Source organism: Schistocerca gregaria, chromosome 1, assembly GCF_023897955.1.
Source record: "Schistocerca gregaria isolate iqSchGreg1 chromosome 1, iqSchGreg1.2, whole genome shotgun sequence".
In the NCBI taxonomy this organism is placed as follows: Eukaryota; Metazoa; Arthropoda; class Insecta; order Orthoptera; family Acrididae; genus Schistocerca; species Schistocerca gregaria.
In genome coordinates this window covers 389,513,409-389,532,368 of record NC_064920.1, presented here as the reverse complement: position 1 = coordinate 389,532,368, position 18,960 = coordinate 389,513,409, and the positions used below count along the sequence as shown (strand labels likewise).

The window sequence follows — 18,960 nt, the reverse complement described above, 5'->3', positions numbered from 1 at the left end:
CGGGTTCGAGTCTCGGTGCAGCACACAGTTTTAATCTGCCAGGAAGTTTCATTAGTTAAACATGTTCCGTAGACAAATGTAATCCTGCAATTTTATTAGTCTACGTTAATTATTGTATGTATTGGCGTTGGAGTTCTTTTCCATTGTTGTATATTTGTTCTTGTTGCTTGTGGGTTAATTTCACACGCACACCGACACATCCGGGAAGGCACCAACTCGTTTGTACCCATCCTCCTCCTCCCCGCTTTGCGAGAAACGTTATGTCGTTACGCTGACGCCGCCCTAGGCAAACTGCACGTGGTGAATGCGTGCGTCTGTGGCGGAGCCGCGGGTGGTATCTCACTTCTCGGGTTTGCAGGTGGCTCTAAAAACGTCACGGCCGGCGCGATAGCGCCACGCCGCCATCTGCCGCTGTTTGTGGAGCCTCGGAGGACGAAGCGGGACCGCGGCCGCGTGTGCAGACGAGGCTGCGATGACCCGCCGAGGAGGGGCGCGTCTTCGGTAATTATTACTGCTCCGAGCGCCTTAGATAACGCCGCGGCGGCGAAATATGGCGCTGTTTTTCTCCCCCGACCACGTACTTTTCTCGGCCGTATTTTACGCCGAGGGAAAAATAAAAGGGAGACAGGCAAGCAAGAGGGCTTAACAGCCGAATCCAGGCGTCTGCGCCATGACGCATTGCTCATCCCGCACGACGGCAACGTGCTCAGAGTTTCGTCCGTAACGAGCTCGACCACCTAGCGCGGCTGCTGAAAGGCCTCGGGGCCTAGCAGAAGCAGCTTACGGAGCGTTAAGAAGCAGCTGGGAGCTAGTGTCACAGCCGAGCGTCGCGTCTATCTTCGAGACGTGTTCGACTGGTACAGTCTGCAATACCAGATGGTTTCTTCGGTCACAGTTTATCCTGAGGCAACTGAATAACTTAAAAAAGAAGCATCGTACAAGAAAACTATTCTGCACACATATTCCGTATTAGTAAAAGGGACATTGTCTCTGCTGTATTGGCCTCCTCGTAATCATTCATCCTGCGTAATCGGAGTATACTTTGCATTTTCTAGTGGAAGCTCTTCTCCCCATTTTATTGCAGATTTAAATCATACGCGGAAAAATAAGAACGATTAACTTAAACCATTGTTTCCCATTCGTGGTATATGGCGCTGTAATCAACAAATATTAAGTGTGCCTGTTTTTAAAATCACGAAATTACGCATTTCATTCTGCATTTCATTTACGATGTCAGTGTTTTCTGTTTCACTTCTGTATTGCCTTGTCCGCTTTTGTCAATATATGCCTCTACATATTTAAATTTTTCTGGCTGTCTCATAACCGATTCGTGATTGAATGGTTCAAATGGCTCTGAGCACTATGCGACTTAACTTCTCAGGTCATCAGTCGCCTAGAACTTAGAACTAATTAAACCTAACTAACCTAAGGACAGCACACACATCCATGCCCGAAGTAGGATTCGAACCTGCGACCGTAGCAGTGGCGGATTCATGATTGAAATTACAATTAAATGAATACCCCTAGCTGCATACAGGAATTGATACAAGTGAACAGGGACAGCTGAAAATGTGTGCCCCGACCGGGACTCGAACCCGGGATCTCCTGCTTACATGGCAGACGCTCTAGCCATCTGAGCCACCGAGGACACAGAGGATAGTGCGATTGCAGGGACTTAACTCTGGCACGCCTCCCGTGAGACCCACATTCGCAACTTATTGTCCCGCACTATATTCATAGTGCCCCTGCCAATTATACTCATTACTCGCAGCTTTACTGCTGATTCCCGTAAGAGTTCGGGTACTGTTTGTGCATCCGCACAGAAGAAGATGGTCAAATGGCCGGTTAGCCGTAACTATATTTATGATATGAAGATGGTATCTGTTCTTTCGGACATGTCTTAATATATATATCTGATTCATGATTGATATGAACTTCACATCTATTGCCACTTTCACCACCATATATTTTATTTTTCAGAATGAGATTTTCACTCTGCAGTGGAGTGCACGCTGATGTGAAACTTGTTGGCAGATTACAACGTGCTCTACCGTCTGAGCTACTCAAGCACGACTTGCGCTCCCTCCTCACAGCCTTACTTCTGCCAGTACTACATAATTTTATTTTTGTCAGACTCATCTAAAGGCACATTCGTGATATCAACATCGTATTATAAACAGAGGATCGTTTTATTATTATTATTATTATCACTATAATTGTGGCTTATATGGTCATGTCACATTCTTATTTAAGGACTTCACATGTACGTGTTTAAATATACATTAAAAATACATATCAGAACAAACACAAAATTTTACAATTGAATATTTCGATCTCTTAAGCGGTCCACAGACCTTGCTGTCATCAAATACAGCTCATTTACCCCACCAGGAAATTTTCATACTAAACGTTCTTTGATCAGGTGCTGTATAATGAATAAAATAATTTTAGGCATTAAGCCACGTCATTATAAAATACTAAATAAACTAAACTGTCGATGTTTCGATAATTGTTCAGCGATCCGTTTCAGGGCGCTGTGCGACCACTCCAAAGTCTGTCGTATTTTCTTTCGTGTGTTATAATGACATGGCCTAATATCCAAAATTACTTTATTCAAAACTAGCCTTTACCCAAGACTGTGCTCGCATTTCTTTAGTTTTCATATGACGAGTGATAGTGAGTAGTTAAGCTACTATACGTGAAATAGTGGTCGTGCGGTTCTAGGCGCTACAGTCTTGAACCGAGCGACAGCTTCGGTCGCAGGTTCGAATCCTGCCTCGGGCACGGATGTGTGTGCTGTCCTTAGGTTAGTTAGGTTTAAGTAGTTCTAAGTTCTAGGGGATTGATGACCTCAGAAGTTAAGTCGCCTAGTGCTCAGAGCCATTTGAATGAATAACGTCGGCTGCCCTCAAATGTCTGGCTGCTGGGGTGAGCATACGTAAGCACAACGCGTCGGCATGTTCACCGTCTGTGCCGAGCACTTTGCACTTCTGCAGATTGAACACTGAATAAACATTAGATTCATTACTTTGAATCATAAGACATAGAAAATATTAACCAACATCATAAAGATCAAAAGTCAGAGAGTAAATTGCTTTTTCAAAGAGTAAATATTTTTCGGTAATGGGCTTTGGTTAAATCGGTACGTGTTGTGTAGTACACAATTTCTAAAGCAGCCAATACTCTTCCTCAGGTAACAAGCTATCTATATACCAAATTTCATCGAAATCGGTTTAGTGGAATATTCGTGAAAATGCTACAGGAAGGGTTACTTTCAAATTCACAATACTAGTGTCATATCTTTTTTGTCCGCGATCCGAGTTTGGTGAAGTAAAGCCTATAAGGTATCCCAGTCTACGTTCAAGTTACCTGCGAAAATCATATGAAAATTCGTCTAGTATTTTTCGAGAAGCGTATTCAAATACACGGACACAACGACATTTTACAAATTCATTATTAGTAAGGAAGATAGACTACGAACTTCTACCAGGTGCTGCGTAGTGTACATAGCCATCCCACGGTTGCACGTCCAGATATGCATGAAACACCATTCGCCCAAACTTTCCATACACTGTACGAAATCGCGTCAGAGCAACCCACAGTATTCTGGACAGACCAAATCCAGTACATGTAGTAGGATATGTAATAAGGTAAGAATTTGCTGGAGCCAACGTCCGCTAAAACCTTCCCATTTTTGGCAAAAATCATACACACGTGGAGCATCTTTCGTTGGCTGCTTGTAGGTATGTCCTGTTGCTGGTTATACAGAAGTGTGGTCTCGTGAATAGCTTACTTTCGGAAATCTCTCACAGCTGGTGCTTCTCGTCTAAGTTAAGGTGGTGCAATAGTACATAACAGAGGCAGCCACAGAAGCGATGCCATCATCTATTCCCATTGCTTGACTTACGAGGGCCGTTCAATAAGTAACCTAACACATATTTTGTTCCCGTCCAGTTTCGGTTGAAAAATTGCGGAATTTGTTGTGAGTCATTGTGGAATATTCTCACATCGGCCGCTATAGTTCCATGAAGTTGAGATAAGTGGCGGCGCTATACTTAGCCTTCAAAATAGCGTCTGTAACGGAGGTGCGTTCCAAACAGAGAACTGTCACTAAATTTCCTTTCGCGGAAAATCAGAGCATCGCAGATATTCAGAAGCGCTTGCAAAATGTTTTTGGAGACTTGGCAATGAACAAAAGCTCGATAAGTCGCTACGCGAGGCGTCTGTAACTTTCTCAACAAGGCCGTCCGTGACTTCTGCAATGTTGGAACGTGCGGACACTCTCATTTTGAAGTAATCGACCTCACAATCAGTCACCTCGTTGCTTACATGGACGGCTCTGTTCGTAATGCTGACACACTCGTCCACCAATTGGGATACTCAAAGGTGTCTGCTATCCTGAGGAAATACAAGAGACAAGAGACGCCACAAAATTGCAAACCAAGTTATTTTTGTCCATGACAGCGCATGGCCTCACACAAGTCTGCAGACGCGAGAGGAGCTTCACTGAACTGTTATTCCTCATCCGCACTACAGCCCCGATCTCAAACCTTCCGACTTCCATCTCTTTGGCCCAATGAAGGACGCAACCCGCGGGAAGCAGTGCGTTAATGATTGTAAGGTTATTGATGCAGCAAGACGTCAACCAGCAGAATGGTACCATGCGGGCATTACGACCCTGCCAGTAAGATGGCGTGAAGCCGTCATATTGAACGGAGATTATGTTGGAAAATAGGGTTTTGTAGCCAGAGGAATGCGAAATAATATGGTATATTCGAATCCCGAATGCAATCAATCTTATTTCAGAAAAAATGAGTTGAATTACGTGTTGAACGCCCCGTGTACTTTAACATTGACTTGGTGTGCATGTGGGTACAAAGCCTGTAACGGTCGAAGACGACGGATTTAAGTGTTGTAGACGATGAAACTATGTGGTTCCAGAGACCTTTTCAAGTCTCAGACATTTATGCAGTACGAGTGAACAGACGAAAGAAAACTGATACCAATACCAAAGATCGAACCCGGGTCTCCTGCTCACTTGGCAAATGCGTTAACCACTACGCCACCCAGGAACATTGGTTTTGCACAATTGTAAGGACTTCTCTATCACGCCTCCCTCCTAAATCCAAATTCACATTCACGTCTCAGTCCATTCTGTGTTGGCCCTGAACTCGAACAGCATTGCAGACGTTCTCCGACCGTGTTCGAATATCACCTCAGCATCGAACGAAAATTGGGATTTGCCTGAAACAGGAGCTTTAATCAAATGAAACTATGTAGCCCCTGGACAATTTAAAGTGTCAAACGTCTATGATTTATATGTATATATATCTGTATCGTTCAATGTTGACGTGCTGTCCAGTACCGTTGGAGAAATTCCGTAATGATATTCGAGTTTAGAGGGAGTACCAAGTGGGCTGAGATGCGAATGGGATTTAGGAAGGAGTCATGGTATGGCAATCTGTGCTGCAGTGCACAACCACTGTTCATTGGTGATGTAGTGATTAGCGCATCAGCCTAGTTAGCAGGAGACCCGTGTTCGAATGCCGGCCTTGGTACAAATTTTCATTCGTCGCTTCTGTGTGCAAATAATCACCATGGATGGTACACAAAAAGCTGAGTCATAGAAAGCGGAAATTCTACAAATTTTAGCGACCAATAGGCATAACAGAAAAAAACGCTGAGGTAACATAAAATCTATATTCACAATTAGAACAATATTCTTCAAAGTATGGCCCATCGACGCATCGTCAAAACCAAAACTGGATTCACAGGTCCCGCAGGACTGTATAGTAATACATAGGAGCAGACACGTGTGTCTTAAGGTTTACATTAGATTATAGGCAATTTGTAAGAATTCAGTAGGGCATGCGGTCGTTTGCAACACCAGCCCTGAGCGCGGAGGACGGAATCTGGTCGCGAGTAAGCTATAAATAACGGATTAGCGCGGCGGTAACTTTCCCCGAGCAGCGCAGCCACTGGTATCGGCGTTGGCTGGCGTTTTATGTATTTCCAGATTAATGACGCCGGCTGCTGATTTATTGCGGCGCAACGCCCGAAGCGCGGTCTCTCCTGATGGATGGGCGCTGTTTCGCCGATTCCGGGAATTCTGAACCCAGGGCTGTCCCTTCGACTCTCTCTCTGTCTCTCTCTCTCCATCTCTCTCTCTCTCTCTCTCTCTCTCTCTTCCCAAGCAACTCTCGAGTCTGTTTTGCTGTTGTCGTGCGACAATGTGCACAGCCAGAGTGAAGAGCAAGCGGCCGCGAACTACTTACCCCACGCTGCACTCGACCCAGTTGTGGACTCGCGACATTGTTTTGTTTCACGGTGGCGAAGCTTCGTGCGACCCAGAAACGCGCAGTTTCGCTTCGCGTACGGAATACATACCTGGAATAGAAAGAAATCGTATGTTTCAATCTAAATATAAAACTAGGCTACACTCCAAGACAATGAAAACGACGCACCACGAAGGAGATGGAAATCGGTAATTGTGATGTACAACTAAAATTTTACAAAGTTGGATGATTTACTCAAGAAAAAGAGCTTCATAACCCGTTGGTCCATCACTGCAGTCATACAAGGAGTTGTTCGTCTTGGTATTGATTGATAGAATTGTTGGATGTCCTCCTGAGGGTTCCAGATTCTGTACAATTGGCGCATTAGATGATTGGTACCAACGTCGCGCCTCGCTAGCTAACGGGTTCAGGCAAATTGTTCGTGTACCTTGCTCCATACGGTATGTAATATGGTTATCATCATCCGGAGCTCATAGAACCTTATAGTACACTACTGGCCTTTAAAATTACTACACCAGGAAAATGACGTGTACAGACGCGAAATTTAACCGACAGAAAGAAGATGCTGTGATAAGTAAATGGTTAGCTTTTGAGAGCTAGCGACACCTACAACGTGCTGACACGAGGAAAGTTTCCAATCGATTTCTCATACACAGATAGCAGTTGACCGTCGTTGCCTGGTGAAACGTTGTTGTGATGCCTCGTGTAAGAAGGAGAAATGCGTACCATCACGTTTCCGACTTTGATAAAGGTCGGTTTGTAGCCTATCGCGATTGCGATTTATCGTATCGCGACATTGCTGCTCTCGTTGATGGACAGCCAATCACTGTTATCACAATATGGAATCAGTGGGTTCAGGAGGGTAAAACGGAACGCCGTGCTGGCTTCCAACGGTCTCGTATCACTAGCAGTCGAGATGACAGGCATCTTATCCGCATGGCTGTAACGGATCGTGCCGCAACGTCTCGATCCCTGAGTCAACAGATGGGGACGTTTGCAAGACAACAACCATCTGCACGAACAGTTCGACGACGTTTGCAGCAACATGGACTAACAACTCTGAGACTATGGCTGCCGTTACCCTTGACGCTGCATCACAGACAGAAATGCCTGCGATGGTGTACTCAACGACGAACCTGGGTGCACGAATGACAAAACGTAATTTTTTTCGGATGAATCCAGGTTCTGTTTACACCATCATGATGGTCGCATACGTGTTTGGCGACATCGCGGTGAACACACATTGGAAGCGCGTATTCGTCATCGCCATACTGGCGTATCACCCGGCGTGATGGTATGGTGTGCCATTGGTTACATGTCTCGGTCACCTCTAGTTCGCATTGACGGCACTTTGAACAGTGGACGTTACATTTCAGACCCGTGGCTCTACCCTTCATTCGATCCCTGCGAAACCCTACATTTCAGCAGGATAATGCAGGACCGCATGTTGCGGTCCTGTACGGGCCCGTACGGGCCTTTCTGGATACAGAAAATGTTCGACTCCCGCTCTGGCCAGCACATTCTTCAGATCTCTCACCAGTTGAAAACGTCTGGTCAATGGTGGCCGAGCGACTGGCTCGTCACAAATACGCCAGTCACTACTCTTGATGAACTGTGGTATAGTGTTGAAGCTGCATGGGCAGCGGTACCTGTACACGCCATCCAAGCTCTTTTTGATTCAATTCGCAGGCATATCAAGGCCGTTACTACGGCAAGAGGTGGTTATACTTGGATCTGATTTCTCAGGATCTATGCACCCAAATTGCGTGAAATTGTAATCACATGTCAGTTCTAGTATAATATATTCGTCCAATGAATACCCGTTTATCATCTGCATTTATTCTTGATGCAGCAATATCAATGGCCAGTAGTGTATTAATGTGCAATACTGAGAAGCGACAGCCGGCCGCTGTGTTCGGGCGGTTCTCGGTGCTTCATTCTGGAACCGCGCCACCGCTACGGTCGCAGGTTCAAATCCTGCCTCGGACATGGATGTTTGTGAAGTTCTTAGTTTCGTTAGGTTTAAGTTCAAAAAAGGTTCAAATAGCTCTCATCACTATGGGACTCAACTGCTGTGGTCATCAGTCCCCTAGAACTTAGAACTACTTACCTAAGGACATCACACACATCCATGCCCGAGGCAGGATTCGAACCTGCGACTGTAGCAGTTGCACGGTTCCGCGGCCGGCTAGGTTTAAGTAGTTCTAAGTCTAGGGGACTGATGACGTCAGATGTTAAGTCACATAGTGCTCAAAGCCATTTGAAGCATTTGAGATCGCCAAAGACGCGAGCTAGTTGGAGAGCCCTGCCCGTAATGCTCCAATTGTTCTCAGTTGGGGAGAGGTCTGGCAATCTCTATGGCCAAGGAAGTGTTTAGAAAGCACAAAGGCAAGTAGCAGAAACTCTGTTGCTGAAATGAAGGCCCAGGGTGCTTTGCCTTGAAGGGCAACAAAACAGGGCATAGAATATCGTCGAAGTACCGCTGTGCTGTAAGGGTGATGTGGTTGACAAGAAAGAAATGGTACCGAGGCCATCACTCCTGGTTGTCGAGCCGTACAGCGAGTGACAGTCATGTAGGCACCCCACCACTATCTGGTGCGTTTCCAGACACGTCTTCGGCCTGAAATCTCTTTCAGTAGAACTGTCTTCAGTGATGACTTCCTCTTCGAACTGATTCCCGACGAGAGGCGAAGATGTCTCTGGAAACGACCCTGACAGTGGTGGGGTACTAACCCGACTGTCGTCCGCCATACGGGACGGAAACCAGTAGAGGTATTCTGGGATGCCATTCTTTTTCATGGCAGGAGCCCTTTGGTTGTCACCCCCGGGACCCTTACAGCCCAGCGGAACGTCGACAATATTGTACGCCCTATTTGGTTTTCATTGATGGCAAGCCATCCTGGCCTTCTGTTTGAGCGATGTAATGTCCCTCATGCACGGTGAGAGTCTCTCCTGCTTGTCTTCCTCCTTACCGCATACTACCTTGCCCAATAAGGTCACCCGACCCCTCTGCAACTGGGAACGTTTCGAACTGTATGCCTAGGACTCTCTAACCAGCTCGTGATTTTGACGACTAACGCTCCAAATGGACTAAATTCGTCACGATTGTCTTCAGGAGGACATCTAACAATTCTGTCAATCAGTGTGAAGGTGAATAATTGCGTGTGTAAGTGCCAGAGGTGCTCCAATGTTTAATTGACTTGCTGAAGCACTTTGTCTTGAATAATTCATTCAAGTTTTATTTTTTAATCTTAATCATTGATGCGTTACATTGATCGGTTTCAGTTCCATTCGGATAATTTCTTCGTGGCTCTTTTCTTTGTGTTAGAGTGTATCAACCGGTGCAAATACTTTCTTAAAATCATAGTCACAACATGATACAAAGATATAAGTTTTAGATGGAACTCAAGAGGCACTGATCTTCCATGAGTTCACGAATTTATTTCCCATAAATTCTTAAATGAATCTTGAAGGCGTCCCAGCCAATAGTCCGCTAAATAGGACCAAGGAGACGATAAGAGAGGGCGCACAGTATGCCATTGTCTTATGTTCATCCTAAAAGTTCTATACACATGTGGATTAAGGGACTAAGATACTAATGATGGTCATTCATTGGTTGGAAATCGACGTTAAGCACAACGTTTTTCTTGTTGCAGTACCAGTATTCTCCACGCTTTGCCTTATCGGATTTTGTACTCCCACTTGAATTCAGTTATTCAGTGTTGCGGTTAGAGGAACAACGATCTTCGGCAACTTTATAAAAAAAAGCCTCCCACCATCAGTTTTTTGTTTGACAAAATGGGACTTCCACATTTAACATTCCTCTTTTTTAACACCCCCAGGTTGTATCTTGTGCTCCGTCTTTAATGGCCCCGTTGTCGATGGAACCTTAAACCCTAATCATTCTCTCTTATTTCTGCTACGGAAAGCTAGGTTTTCATTATACCTACATACACATAACGCTAAAAGTTGTTTGTTTTACGTTGGAACTTCTTCAGACCCGGTTTCGTTACGTCCTTCCTAGAGCGTTTTTAGACTTTGCCCACCGCACATTGTGTTTCTTCACATGAAACACATCATTGAGATCTTACCCATCCGTCGAGATACCTGGCATCATAATAGTTTAATGACCGTAACGTAACGGTTTCGTATAACGATATCCTCTTGAAGAAGAACTACACTGCGTCATACTAACAAGATTCAACTACCATATTAAATAATACGTTGCCTGACTGGTGACACAAATTATCTTTGAATAGTCATTTTTTACTGTTTTCCGTCGTTCCTTAGCTGCTGGAGGTATGTTCCGTTTGTGCAACTAAATGTTATCACTTTCTTTATTGCCATACACGTGTCTCTTCTTTTATTCGTGAAGCATCTTCAGTAGCTTGAAATACATGTTTCTAATAAATGTATTATATGGTAGTTAGAAGATGTTACTATGTTACATTTTATCTGTTTTCCTCTTTTTTAGGTTAGAATCAACTTTTGTAGCACAAATTTCGTGATGTGAAATTATCGTTCGGTGTTATTAACGATTTCCAGAGCTGTTAGCTCACGCGCGCGGTGCTGGAGACGTGTTCATTAGTCTCCGAGCTACAGTTGACTGATTTTCAGCTTCTTTCAGCCACATTTGATTTAAAACGTCGCATACATCACTTTGACTTTGCATATCGTGTTCAATGTGTGCGTGTTTTCCGTGTGTAGTGTTGCCAACTGTCGCCGTGTGTTTATCTTTCGTCTTTTGTTTGTTTTGTGTGTGTGGTTTGATATTTTTCATCTGTTGTGTGTGTGTGTGTGTGTGTGTGTGTGTGTGTGTAAATATGTCATTCTTTCTTGGGAGTGTGACCTTTTTCTAATGAATATCTTTTATGAGTGTGTATGTTGCTGTGTGTAAATGTGTAAATGCTTTCGTGAGAGTTTGGTTTTTATTTTTTTCCTGAATATTTATGTGTGTGTGTGTGTGTAGTGAGAGAGAGAGGGGGGGAGGTGGGAAGATTAATTAATTATTTATTCCGGATACATTTAGGATATCTGTTTGTTATTGTTTCAGTGGCCAGCACGATTAGAAAGTTATTGCTTGTACGGATTTGGTCATTGAGTATCATCTTTCCCATTGTAATTGTTCTTTTTCAAATGGTTCAAATGGCTCTGAGCACTATGTGACTTAACATCTGTGGTCATCAGTCCCGTAGAACTTAGAACTACTTAAACCTAACTAAGCTAAGGATGTCACACAAATCCATGCCCGAGGCAGGATTCGAACCTGCGACCGTAGCAGTCGCGCGGTTCCGGACTGAGCGGCTAGAACCGAATTGTTCTTTGTGCTTGAAAGTTTCCTTCCAGTGTCAGGAGTTTTTTGTTGTGATTATTCACTCTAATATGACACGTTCTATGTTGGATGATTCGTGTCCACGTTTTATCAGTTGTTTGGCGAAGGTAGGATGGCTATTTTCATATTTCCAATTCCTATATGCTCTTTACATCTAGTTTTGTGATTCCTATGTGTCATCCCCATATACTGATTTACATTCTTGGCACGCTAACTGGAACATACCTACTCCCTGGTATTTATCTGGTTTGTCTGTTGTTTGTAAATGTGACTGGAGTGTGTTTCTTGTTCTGTAAGCTATAGGCAACCCCTATTTCTTTAATATATTTGCTATCTTGTCTGTTGCTTTGTTTTTGTATTTTAAAGTGTACCATTTTTTTCCGTCGGTCATGTCATGAGTTTGGAAGAGTTTTTGTGCTATATGGGTGTTGTGACCATTGTTTGTGGCTATGGGTTTTATTGCTTGTAATACTTTTTCATAGTTTTCTTTGAGTGGGATGTTATTTAGTCTGTGTAACATGTGTCATAGGGCTACTAACTTTTGATTTTGCGGGTGGGTGTATGAAGCTGTATAATTGTATCTGTTGGCTTCCTGAAGATGTCAAATGAGTGTTTATTGTTCTCTCTATTGTCATATCCAAGAAATGTATTTGCTTCTATACCTCATTTTCCATGGTGAACTGGATATTTTTATACATGTTGTTTATGTCTGCATGAAGTTTATGAGTTTTCTCTGTTGGTGCATCTACTATACAGATAATGTAATCCATATATCTGTACAAGTAAATATTTTTATATCCTTTCTTTGTGATAACTGTATCAAAGATAGTGTTTTCCATGTGTCTGATGAATATTCCCAATGTTTCTAATACCGGGGATCTCATTGGAAGCCCATCTCCTTGGAAGTAATATTCCTTTTGAAATTGGAAGTAATTTTGGGATCTGATTGCTTTGAGTGATTTAGTTATTTCATTAATATTGTTTGCAGGTAGTCTGTTGTACATCTGTAAGTTTTCTTCAATTAGTTTTGTTTTGTCTGCGGTGGGTACATGTTCTCTATGTCGATAGAAATGAGTGATGCTGTTTGTGGGATGTGAAGTATTTTACTTGTGTTATGAGTTCATTTGCTTTTTCAATGTACTGCTGTTCATTATTTCATAATGTTACATTATGATTTTGTTGATGTTTGGCATGTTGTATGACTGTGGATTCATGAAGTTAATGGCAGGTCTCAAAGGAATAAGAAATTTGTGGATCTTGGGTTGGCTTCTGGGTGTTGGTTCTTTTGGGTTCTTCTGTGTGCAATGTTTTCGTTGTTTATCTGTGCGTATGTGTCTTATGTCTTTAGGTTGTTTTTTTATGTATGTCTGGAAACGAGCTGTTGGCTCAGGTTTCAGTTTTGTGATATTGTTAGAGGAGATGAAATCTTTAGTTTGTTCCTATAAACTGTTCTTTATTGATCAGTACTGTGCTGTTTCCTTTGATGGTGTTGTGACTACGGTGTAGTTAGCTTGCTTATCTACCAGTTTCTTAGTGGCGTTGTTTTCCGTTTGAAGCGTCCTATTTCTCTCTTTCTTTGACATGGTGAATTCGTTTTTTTTTTCTTAATTCACAAGTTCTCGTGTAAGCCCAATATTTACAGTGTTATTTTCTTGTCTTTTTTTCCCGTGTCAGGATGCTCTCTGTTTCTACAATCAGATTTTCTATGTAGTGGTTATCCATTTTTGTTCTGATGAACTCACAACACAAGACTTACACACCCCACAAACAGAATCACACATCCCTTTCGGTACAGAGAACATATACATGTGAATACCCACCGCATACACAGTAATGCTAATTGAACAAAACTTGCTGACGTACAACAAATTACCTGCAGACAATATTAATGAAATAAATAAAACCCTCAAAGAAATCACATCTCAAAATTACTTCCAAATTCAAAAAGAATAGTACTTACAAGAAGATGGGCTTCCAATGGGGTCTCCAGTACCGGGAACATTTGAAACAAATTCATCAACCACAAAAAAACACAACCTTTTCATACAGTAACAAATAATAAATATTGTAGAACATGACAACCGTGTTGTGAGTGAGTGTGTGTGTGTGTGTGTGTGTGTGTGTGTGTGTGTGTGTATGTTTCAGTCATAATGTTTCGAATTAAATGTATCAAATTTGTAAGCAATGATATACACCCACGCAGAGTTGCAGTCGCAGTACATTAAGACACAGCGAAATTTTGAAGAGCTAAATACAGCGAAACATGTGCGATTCCTGCGAACGTGAAAAACGGAAAGCGTCGTCATGCAGAGCGTAAACGCACAAAGTGGAGCAGCGCGCAACGCCTGCGTGATTACAGACAATCCGCTAATCTCTCTGTTAAGTTTCGCCGTCTTTACCTCGTGCTAATTAGCACAAAGCGTGTACATACACGTGGAGAGTGCAGTCGTTCATAAAGCAGAGAGCTGTTTCTCGGTGCTCCTTGCACAGCTGGCGTACGTTAATTGAAAATGCAGATTCGCTCCCATAGAACGGCGTTCGCCTTTTACGCTAGAAAATAGCTCCTCAACAGAACAGGAGGTAATATGGGTTAAATTACGTAATGAACCATCGGACCATTTTCTGAACTTGTTTCCTCTCTCTAAGCACCGATATTAGCATGTTAATTTCACATACTTGGACCTCTAGTAGGTAATATCCGAAACAAACATCTTAACCAACAGGAAGACCGAAGATGCATGTATGTGCTCTTGCATAGTGACATTTCAGGGCAAAAGCAATGTTTTGCAAATGTCTAATAAAGAAACTAGTAATTTTGAGCGAGCGCTCAAGATGACGTGGGTTTGAGGCAGCGAGAGCCTCAAAGGCAGCCAGACATCTAGGATGAACATCACCATACGAGTACTTTCTTATCCTCCTATTTTCTACTGCTAAGGGATCCGGACATGAAACTGGTGCACATTATCGGCATGACGAGTCACAGGCGTCCAAACGGTGACAGAGTAGATACACACCGATTCTCACTTCCATGTGTAGTTTGCGTGCCCTTGCTTGCAGCGAAGCAAAGTGGTTGCTAAAATGTCGGAAGCATGTGGGAGGATAATCGCTTATCGGATGTTGTAGCTCTTCTTGTTTTCCGTGCTTTGTAAGAAAAATTAGACAGAAATTCCGCCTTACGCAATATACCGTTTTATAGTTTCGTCATTACCAAAATACGTTTCAACTCTTTAAGTCATATCTTTAAGAAGATGTTTTTATTTACGTTCGTGCTGAAAAATTATTTTTATACGTTATATCTTCTTGTGTAAGTTATATGAATTTTTGGCTGAAAGATATTTACATGTACGACGAGCGATAATGAAGTGTGAGATATTTTATATTAGTTTACATACACCATCTAGTTAAAGACACAGGTCACGGCCCTAAGGCATTGTATGTTGTTCGCTAACGCTATGCTGAAAAGTTTACGTTTAGGATAATATATTAGGATTCATTACTGTTATACTCATATATTTTTTCACATAGCTCACATAACGCTTTTAGTATTTTATACTGATGGTTTTATATTCACCATATATTTTGTAGTTTGTCACCTGCAAACGACGAAACGTTTTCACTTTTTCGTTCATTTCGGGCTGAGACTCGTTATGTATAGCGTTATTTAGCGTGTTACTTATGTTCTTCTTTAAATTTGGTCTTGCTTCCCTTGTTTATGACGTATTAAAGCACTTATTTGTTTCGCTTTCATTTCTCGCTGCTACACATGCAATTGATATAATTTAACAACAAAGCACAAGGTTTCTGCAGCCATTTATCTGTTGTTGTAACTATGTGATGTTAATTTGTTTCGTTTCCTGTGTACTTGTTTCTTCAGTATCTAGTCCACCAACTGTTTGACTTTATTGTAGCGTGCCGTGTGGCATTTTTACTAAATGTCTGCTAATTTCTTGTGTGTTGTACCTGTATTTGTGTATGTTTCCTACTTATTTGTTGTCTGTTTCTGTATTTCGTTGTTTCTTTTGCAGTCTAGCAATTCTTCTGTGCATTTTATTGTGTTTAGTTCTTAACACGACATGGCGTGGACTCAACTAATGTCTGAAGTAGTGCTGGAGGGAAATGATACCATGAACCCTGCACAGCTGTCCATAAATCCGTAAGAGTACGACGGGTTGGAGACCTCTTCTGAACAGCACGTTGCGAAGCATCCCAGATATGGTCAATGATGTTTACGTCTGGGAAATCTGGTCACCAGGGAAGTGTTTCAACTCAGAAGAGTGTTTCTGGAGCCACTCTGAAGGAATTCTGGACATGTGGTCCTGCTGGAATTGCCCATGTCTGTCGGAACACACAATGGTCATGAATGGATGCAGGTGATCAGACAGGATGCTTACGTACCTGTCAGCTGTCAGAGTCGTATTTAGGCGTATCAGGAGTCCCATATCGCTCCAACTGTACACGCCCTACACCACTACAGAGGCTCCACCAACTTGAACAGTCCGCTGTTGACATGCAGAGTCCATGGATTTATAAAGTTGTCCCCATACCCGTATGTCTCCATCCGCGCGATACTATTTGAAACGAGACTCGTCCGACCAGGCAACATGTTTCCAATTATCAAAAGTCCAATGTCGGTGTTGACGGGTCCAGGCGTGTATTAAAGCTTTGTATGGCGCAGTCGAACGATTCTCTTCAGTCGGTCCCGTTCTTGCACAATCTTTTTCTGTTCGCAACGTTGTCGGAGATTTGATGTTTTACCGGATTCCTGATATTCACTCTTGAAACGGTCGTACGGAAAAATCCCCAATTCATCGCTACCCCGGAGAAGCTGTGTCCTATCGCTCATGCACCGGCTATAACACCACGTTCAAACTCACTCAAATCTTGATAACATGCCACTGTAGTATCCGCAACCTATCTAACAACTGCGTCAGATGCTTGTTGTCTTATATAGGCGTTGCTGACAGCAGCGCCTATTCTGTCTGTTTACATGTGTCTATATTTGAATACGCAAGCCTCTATCAGTTTCTTTGGCGCTTCTGTGTATAATTGTTGTTAAGCGTTTATAAGTATACCAGTAGGCCGTTAATTGTATTGTAAAACTTCCCTGCAGATTAAAACTGTGTGCCGGACCGAGACTTGAACTCTGGACCTTTGCCTTTCGACTTTCTCCCAGGAGTGCTAGTTTTTCAAGGTTCGCAAGGAGAGCTTCTGTGAAGTTGGGAAGGTAGGAGACGAGGTACAGGCGGAATTACAGCTGTGAGGACGAGGCGTGGGTCGTACTTGGGTAGCTCAGTTGGTAGAGCACTTGCCCGCTTAAGACAAAGGTCCCGAGTTCGAGTCTCAGTCCGCCACACAGTTTTAATATACTAGGAAGTTTCATATCAGCGCACACTCAGCTGTAGAGTGAAAATTTCATTCTAGAAACTGTATTGCAATGCAGCTCGCTGAGATAGAAGTGATGATTAGTTATGAAGGAAGTTCGTGTTCTGTTTTTTTCTTTACGAAAATAAACCACGACGAAAAGAATGCAATTAATTCACTTCGTAACTAAAATGTTTCATTTGCGTATTAAATGTGTTCCGTTTGCTTCTCGCGTTGACAACAGCCTAAATGCTACTCGTTATGGGGACCTTTAACAGGACAATTAATTAATTAATTTTTTTGCTCACATTGAGGAATAGTGTGCATTATTAGGTTGTCGTAGCGGATATGTAAACGCTGACCGCAATTGCAAAATGAAGCGTAACTGCAGCATTGAATGGGCGGAGCAGAAAGAGAAGCGAAAGGAAAATACTAAGCGAAATGGCATCGCATGCGACCAGCAATCTCGCGCAACGGAACACGTGTTTCCCGCACTACGCGGCGCCGCTGAGCCACACGGCCAAAGCGCAGTTATTTAGATAATTGCTTCCATTTATTCAGAGTCGCCGTCTCCGTTAAAAGTAGTAGAATAAATTATAAATAACAACTTTCATAATCACCGGCGTTCTGGTGGAGTAAAAATGCCGCGGCGGGCAATTTTGGCTGATTGCCTTTCCGTCCCCGGAAAGGCGTTTCCCGGCGGCCGAGGCCGGCTGGCCTCAGAGGTGCGCTGTAGCGAGCGACCCACGAGCATTCGCCTCTCCGCGCGACTGCGCCGGGCGGGTCCGATATTCGGCACACGTGCCTCTGGACAGCGACTCGCCCGCATTCGTACACGCCGTAAACGCCCCGGTCGCGACGCGGCCGGCGTCGACGAGAGCTGCTTCGTGCGCGGATACGCCTCTGCGTTCCAGTATCGCGGCGGAGGCCATCTCACCGGGGACGTGCGATGGATGGCTGAGCGCTCCCTGCCTCTGCCAGCGACACGCTTTTATCATCCTCTGCGGACTTTTATTTATTTATATTCCTCTCCTTCTTCTCTCCAAGCGGCCCGGTCACGGTGCAGAGTCCTGTCCCCGCTTTACCGATCTGAGACGCCGAACCGGTTGATGATCTTCACGTCCTGGCCAACCTCGTCACACCCCTTTTTCCCCACACGCCTGTTTTTTCGTATCGGATGCCACAGACACGACTTCATTAAAAGTCAATTCCATTGGCTCCATTACGTTCACAGTCATTTATTCTGCACGGTCAGTGATTTTCGACGCTGTGGCTTATTCATAACACGTACGCCTGCCGTTTATTTACACTGAAGAGCCAAAGAAGCTGGTACACCTGCCTAATATCGTGCAGGGGCCCCGCGAGCACGCAAAAGTGGCGCACCACGACGCAGCGTGGGATCGACTAATGTCTGAAGTAGTGGTCGCGGAAGCTGCAAGGCTGTCCATAAATCCGTAACAGTACGACGGGGGAGGGGGGGGGGGGAGATCTGTTCCGAACAAAACGCTGCGAGGCATTCCAGATACGCTCAGTAATGTTCATGCCCGTGGAGCTTGGAGGCCAACGGAAGTGTTTAAACCCAGAAGAACGTTCCTGGGGCTACTCTGCTGCAATTCTGAACAAATGGGGTGTCGCATTCTCCTGCTGGAATTGCCAGTCGGAATGCACAATGGACATGAATAGATGCAGGTGATCACACGGGATGCTTTTGTAAATTTCAACTGTCACAGTCGTATTTAGATGTATCAGGGGTCCGATATCACTCCAAACGTCCCACACCATTACGGAGCCTCCACCAGCTTGAACACTCCCCTGCTAACATGCAGGGCCCATGGATTCATGAGTTTGTTTCCATACCCGTTCTCGTCTATCACTTGATACAATTTGAAACGACACTCGTTCGACCAGGCCACATGTTTCCACTCATCAACATCCATTGTCGGTGTTGACGCGCCCAGCCGAGGAGTAAAG

At 43.7% G+C, this 18,960-nt stretch overlaps 1 non-coding gene across 1 annotated transcript; it reads right to left on the bottom strand.

Moving 5' to 3' along the window:
- Positions 1-1,574: 1,574 nt before the first annotated feature.
- Trnat-ugu (transfer RNA threonine (anticodon UGU)) lies at positions 1,575-1,648 on the bottom strand. Its single transcript has one exon. It is a non-coding gene; the product is annotated as a tRNA-Thr (tRNA).
- Positions 1,649-18,960: the final 17,312 nt, after the last annotated feature.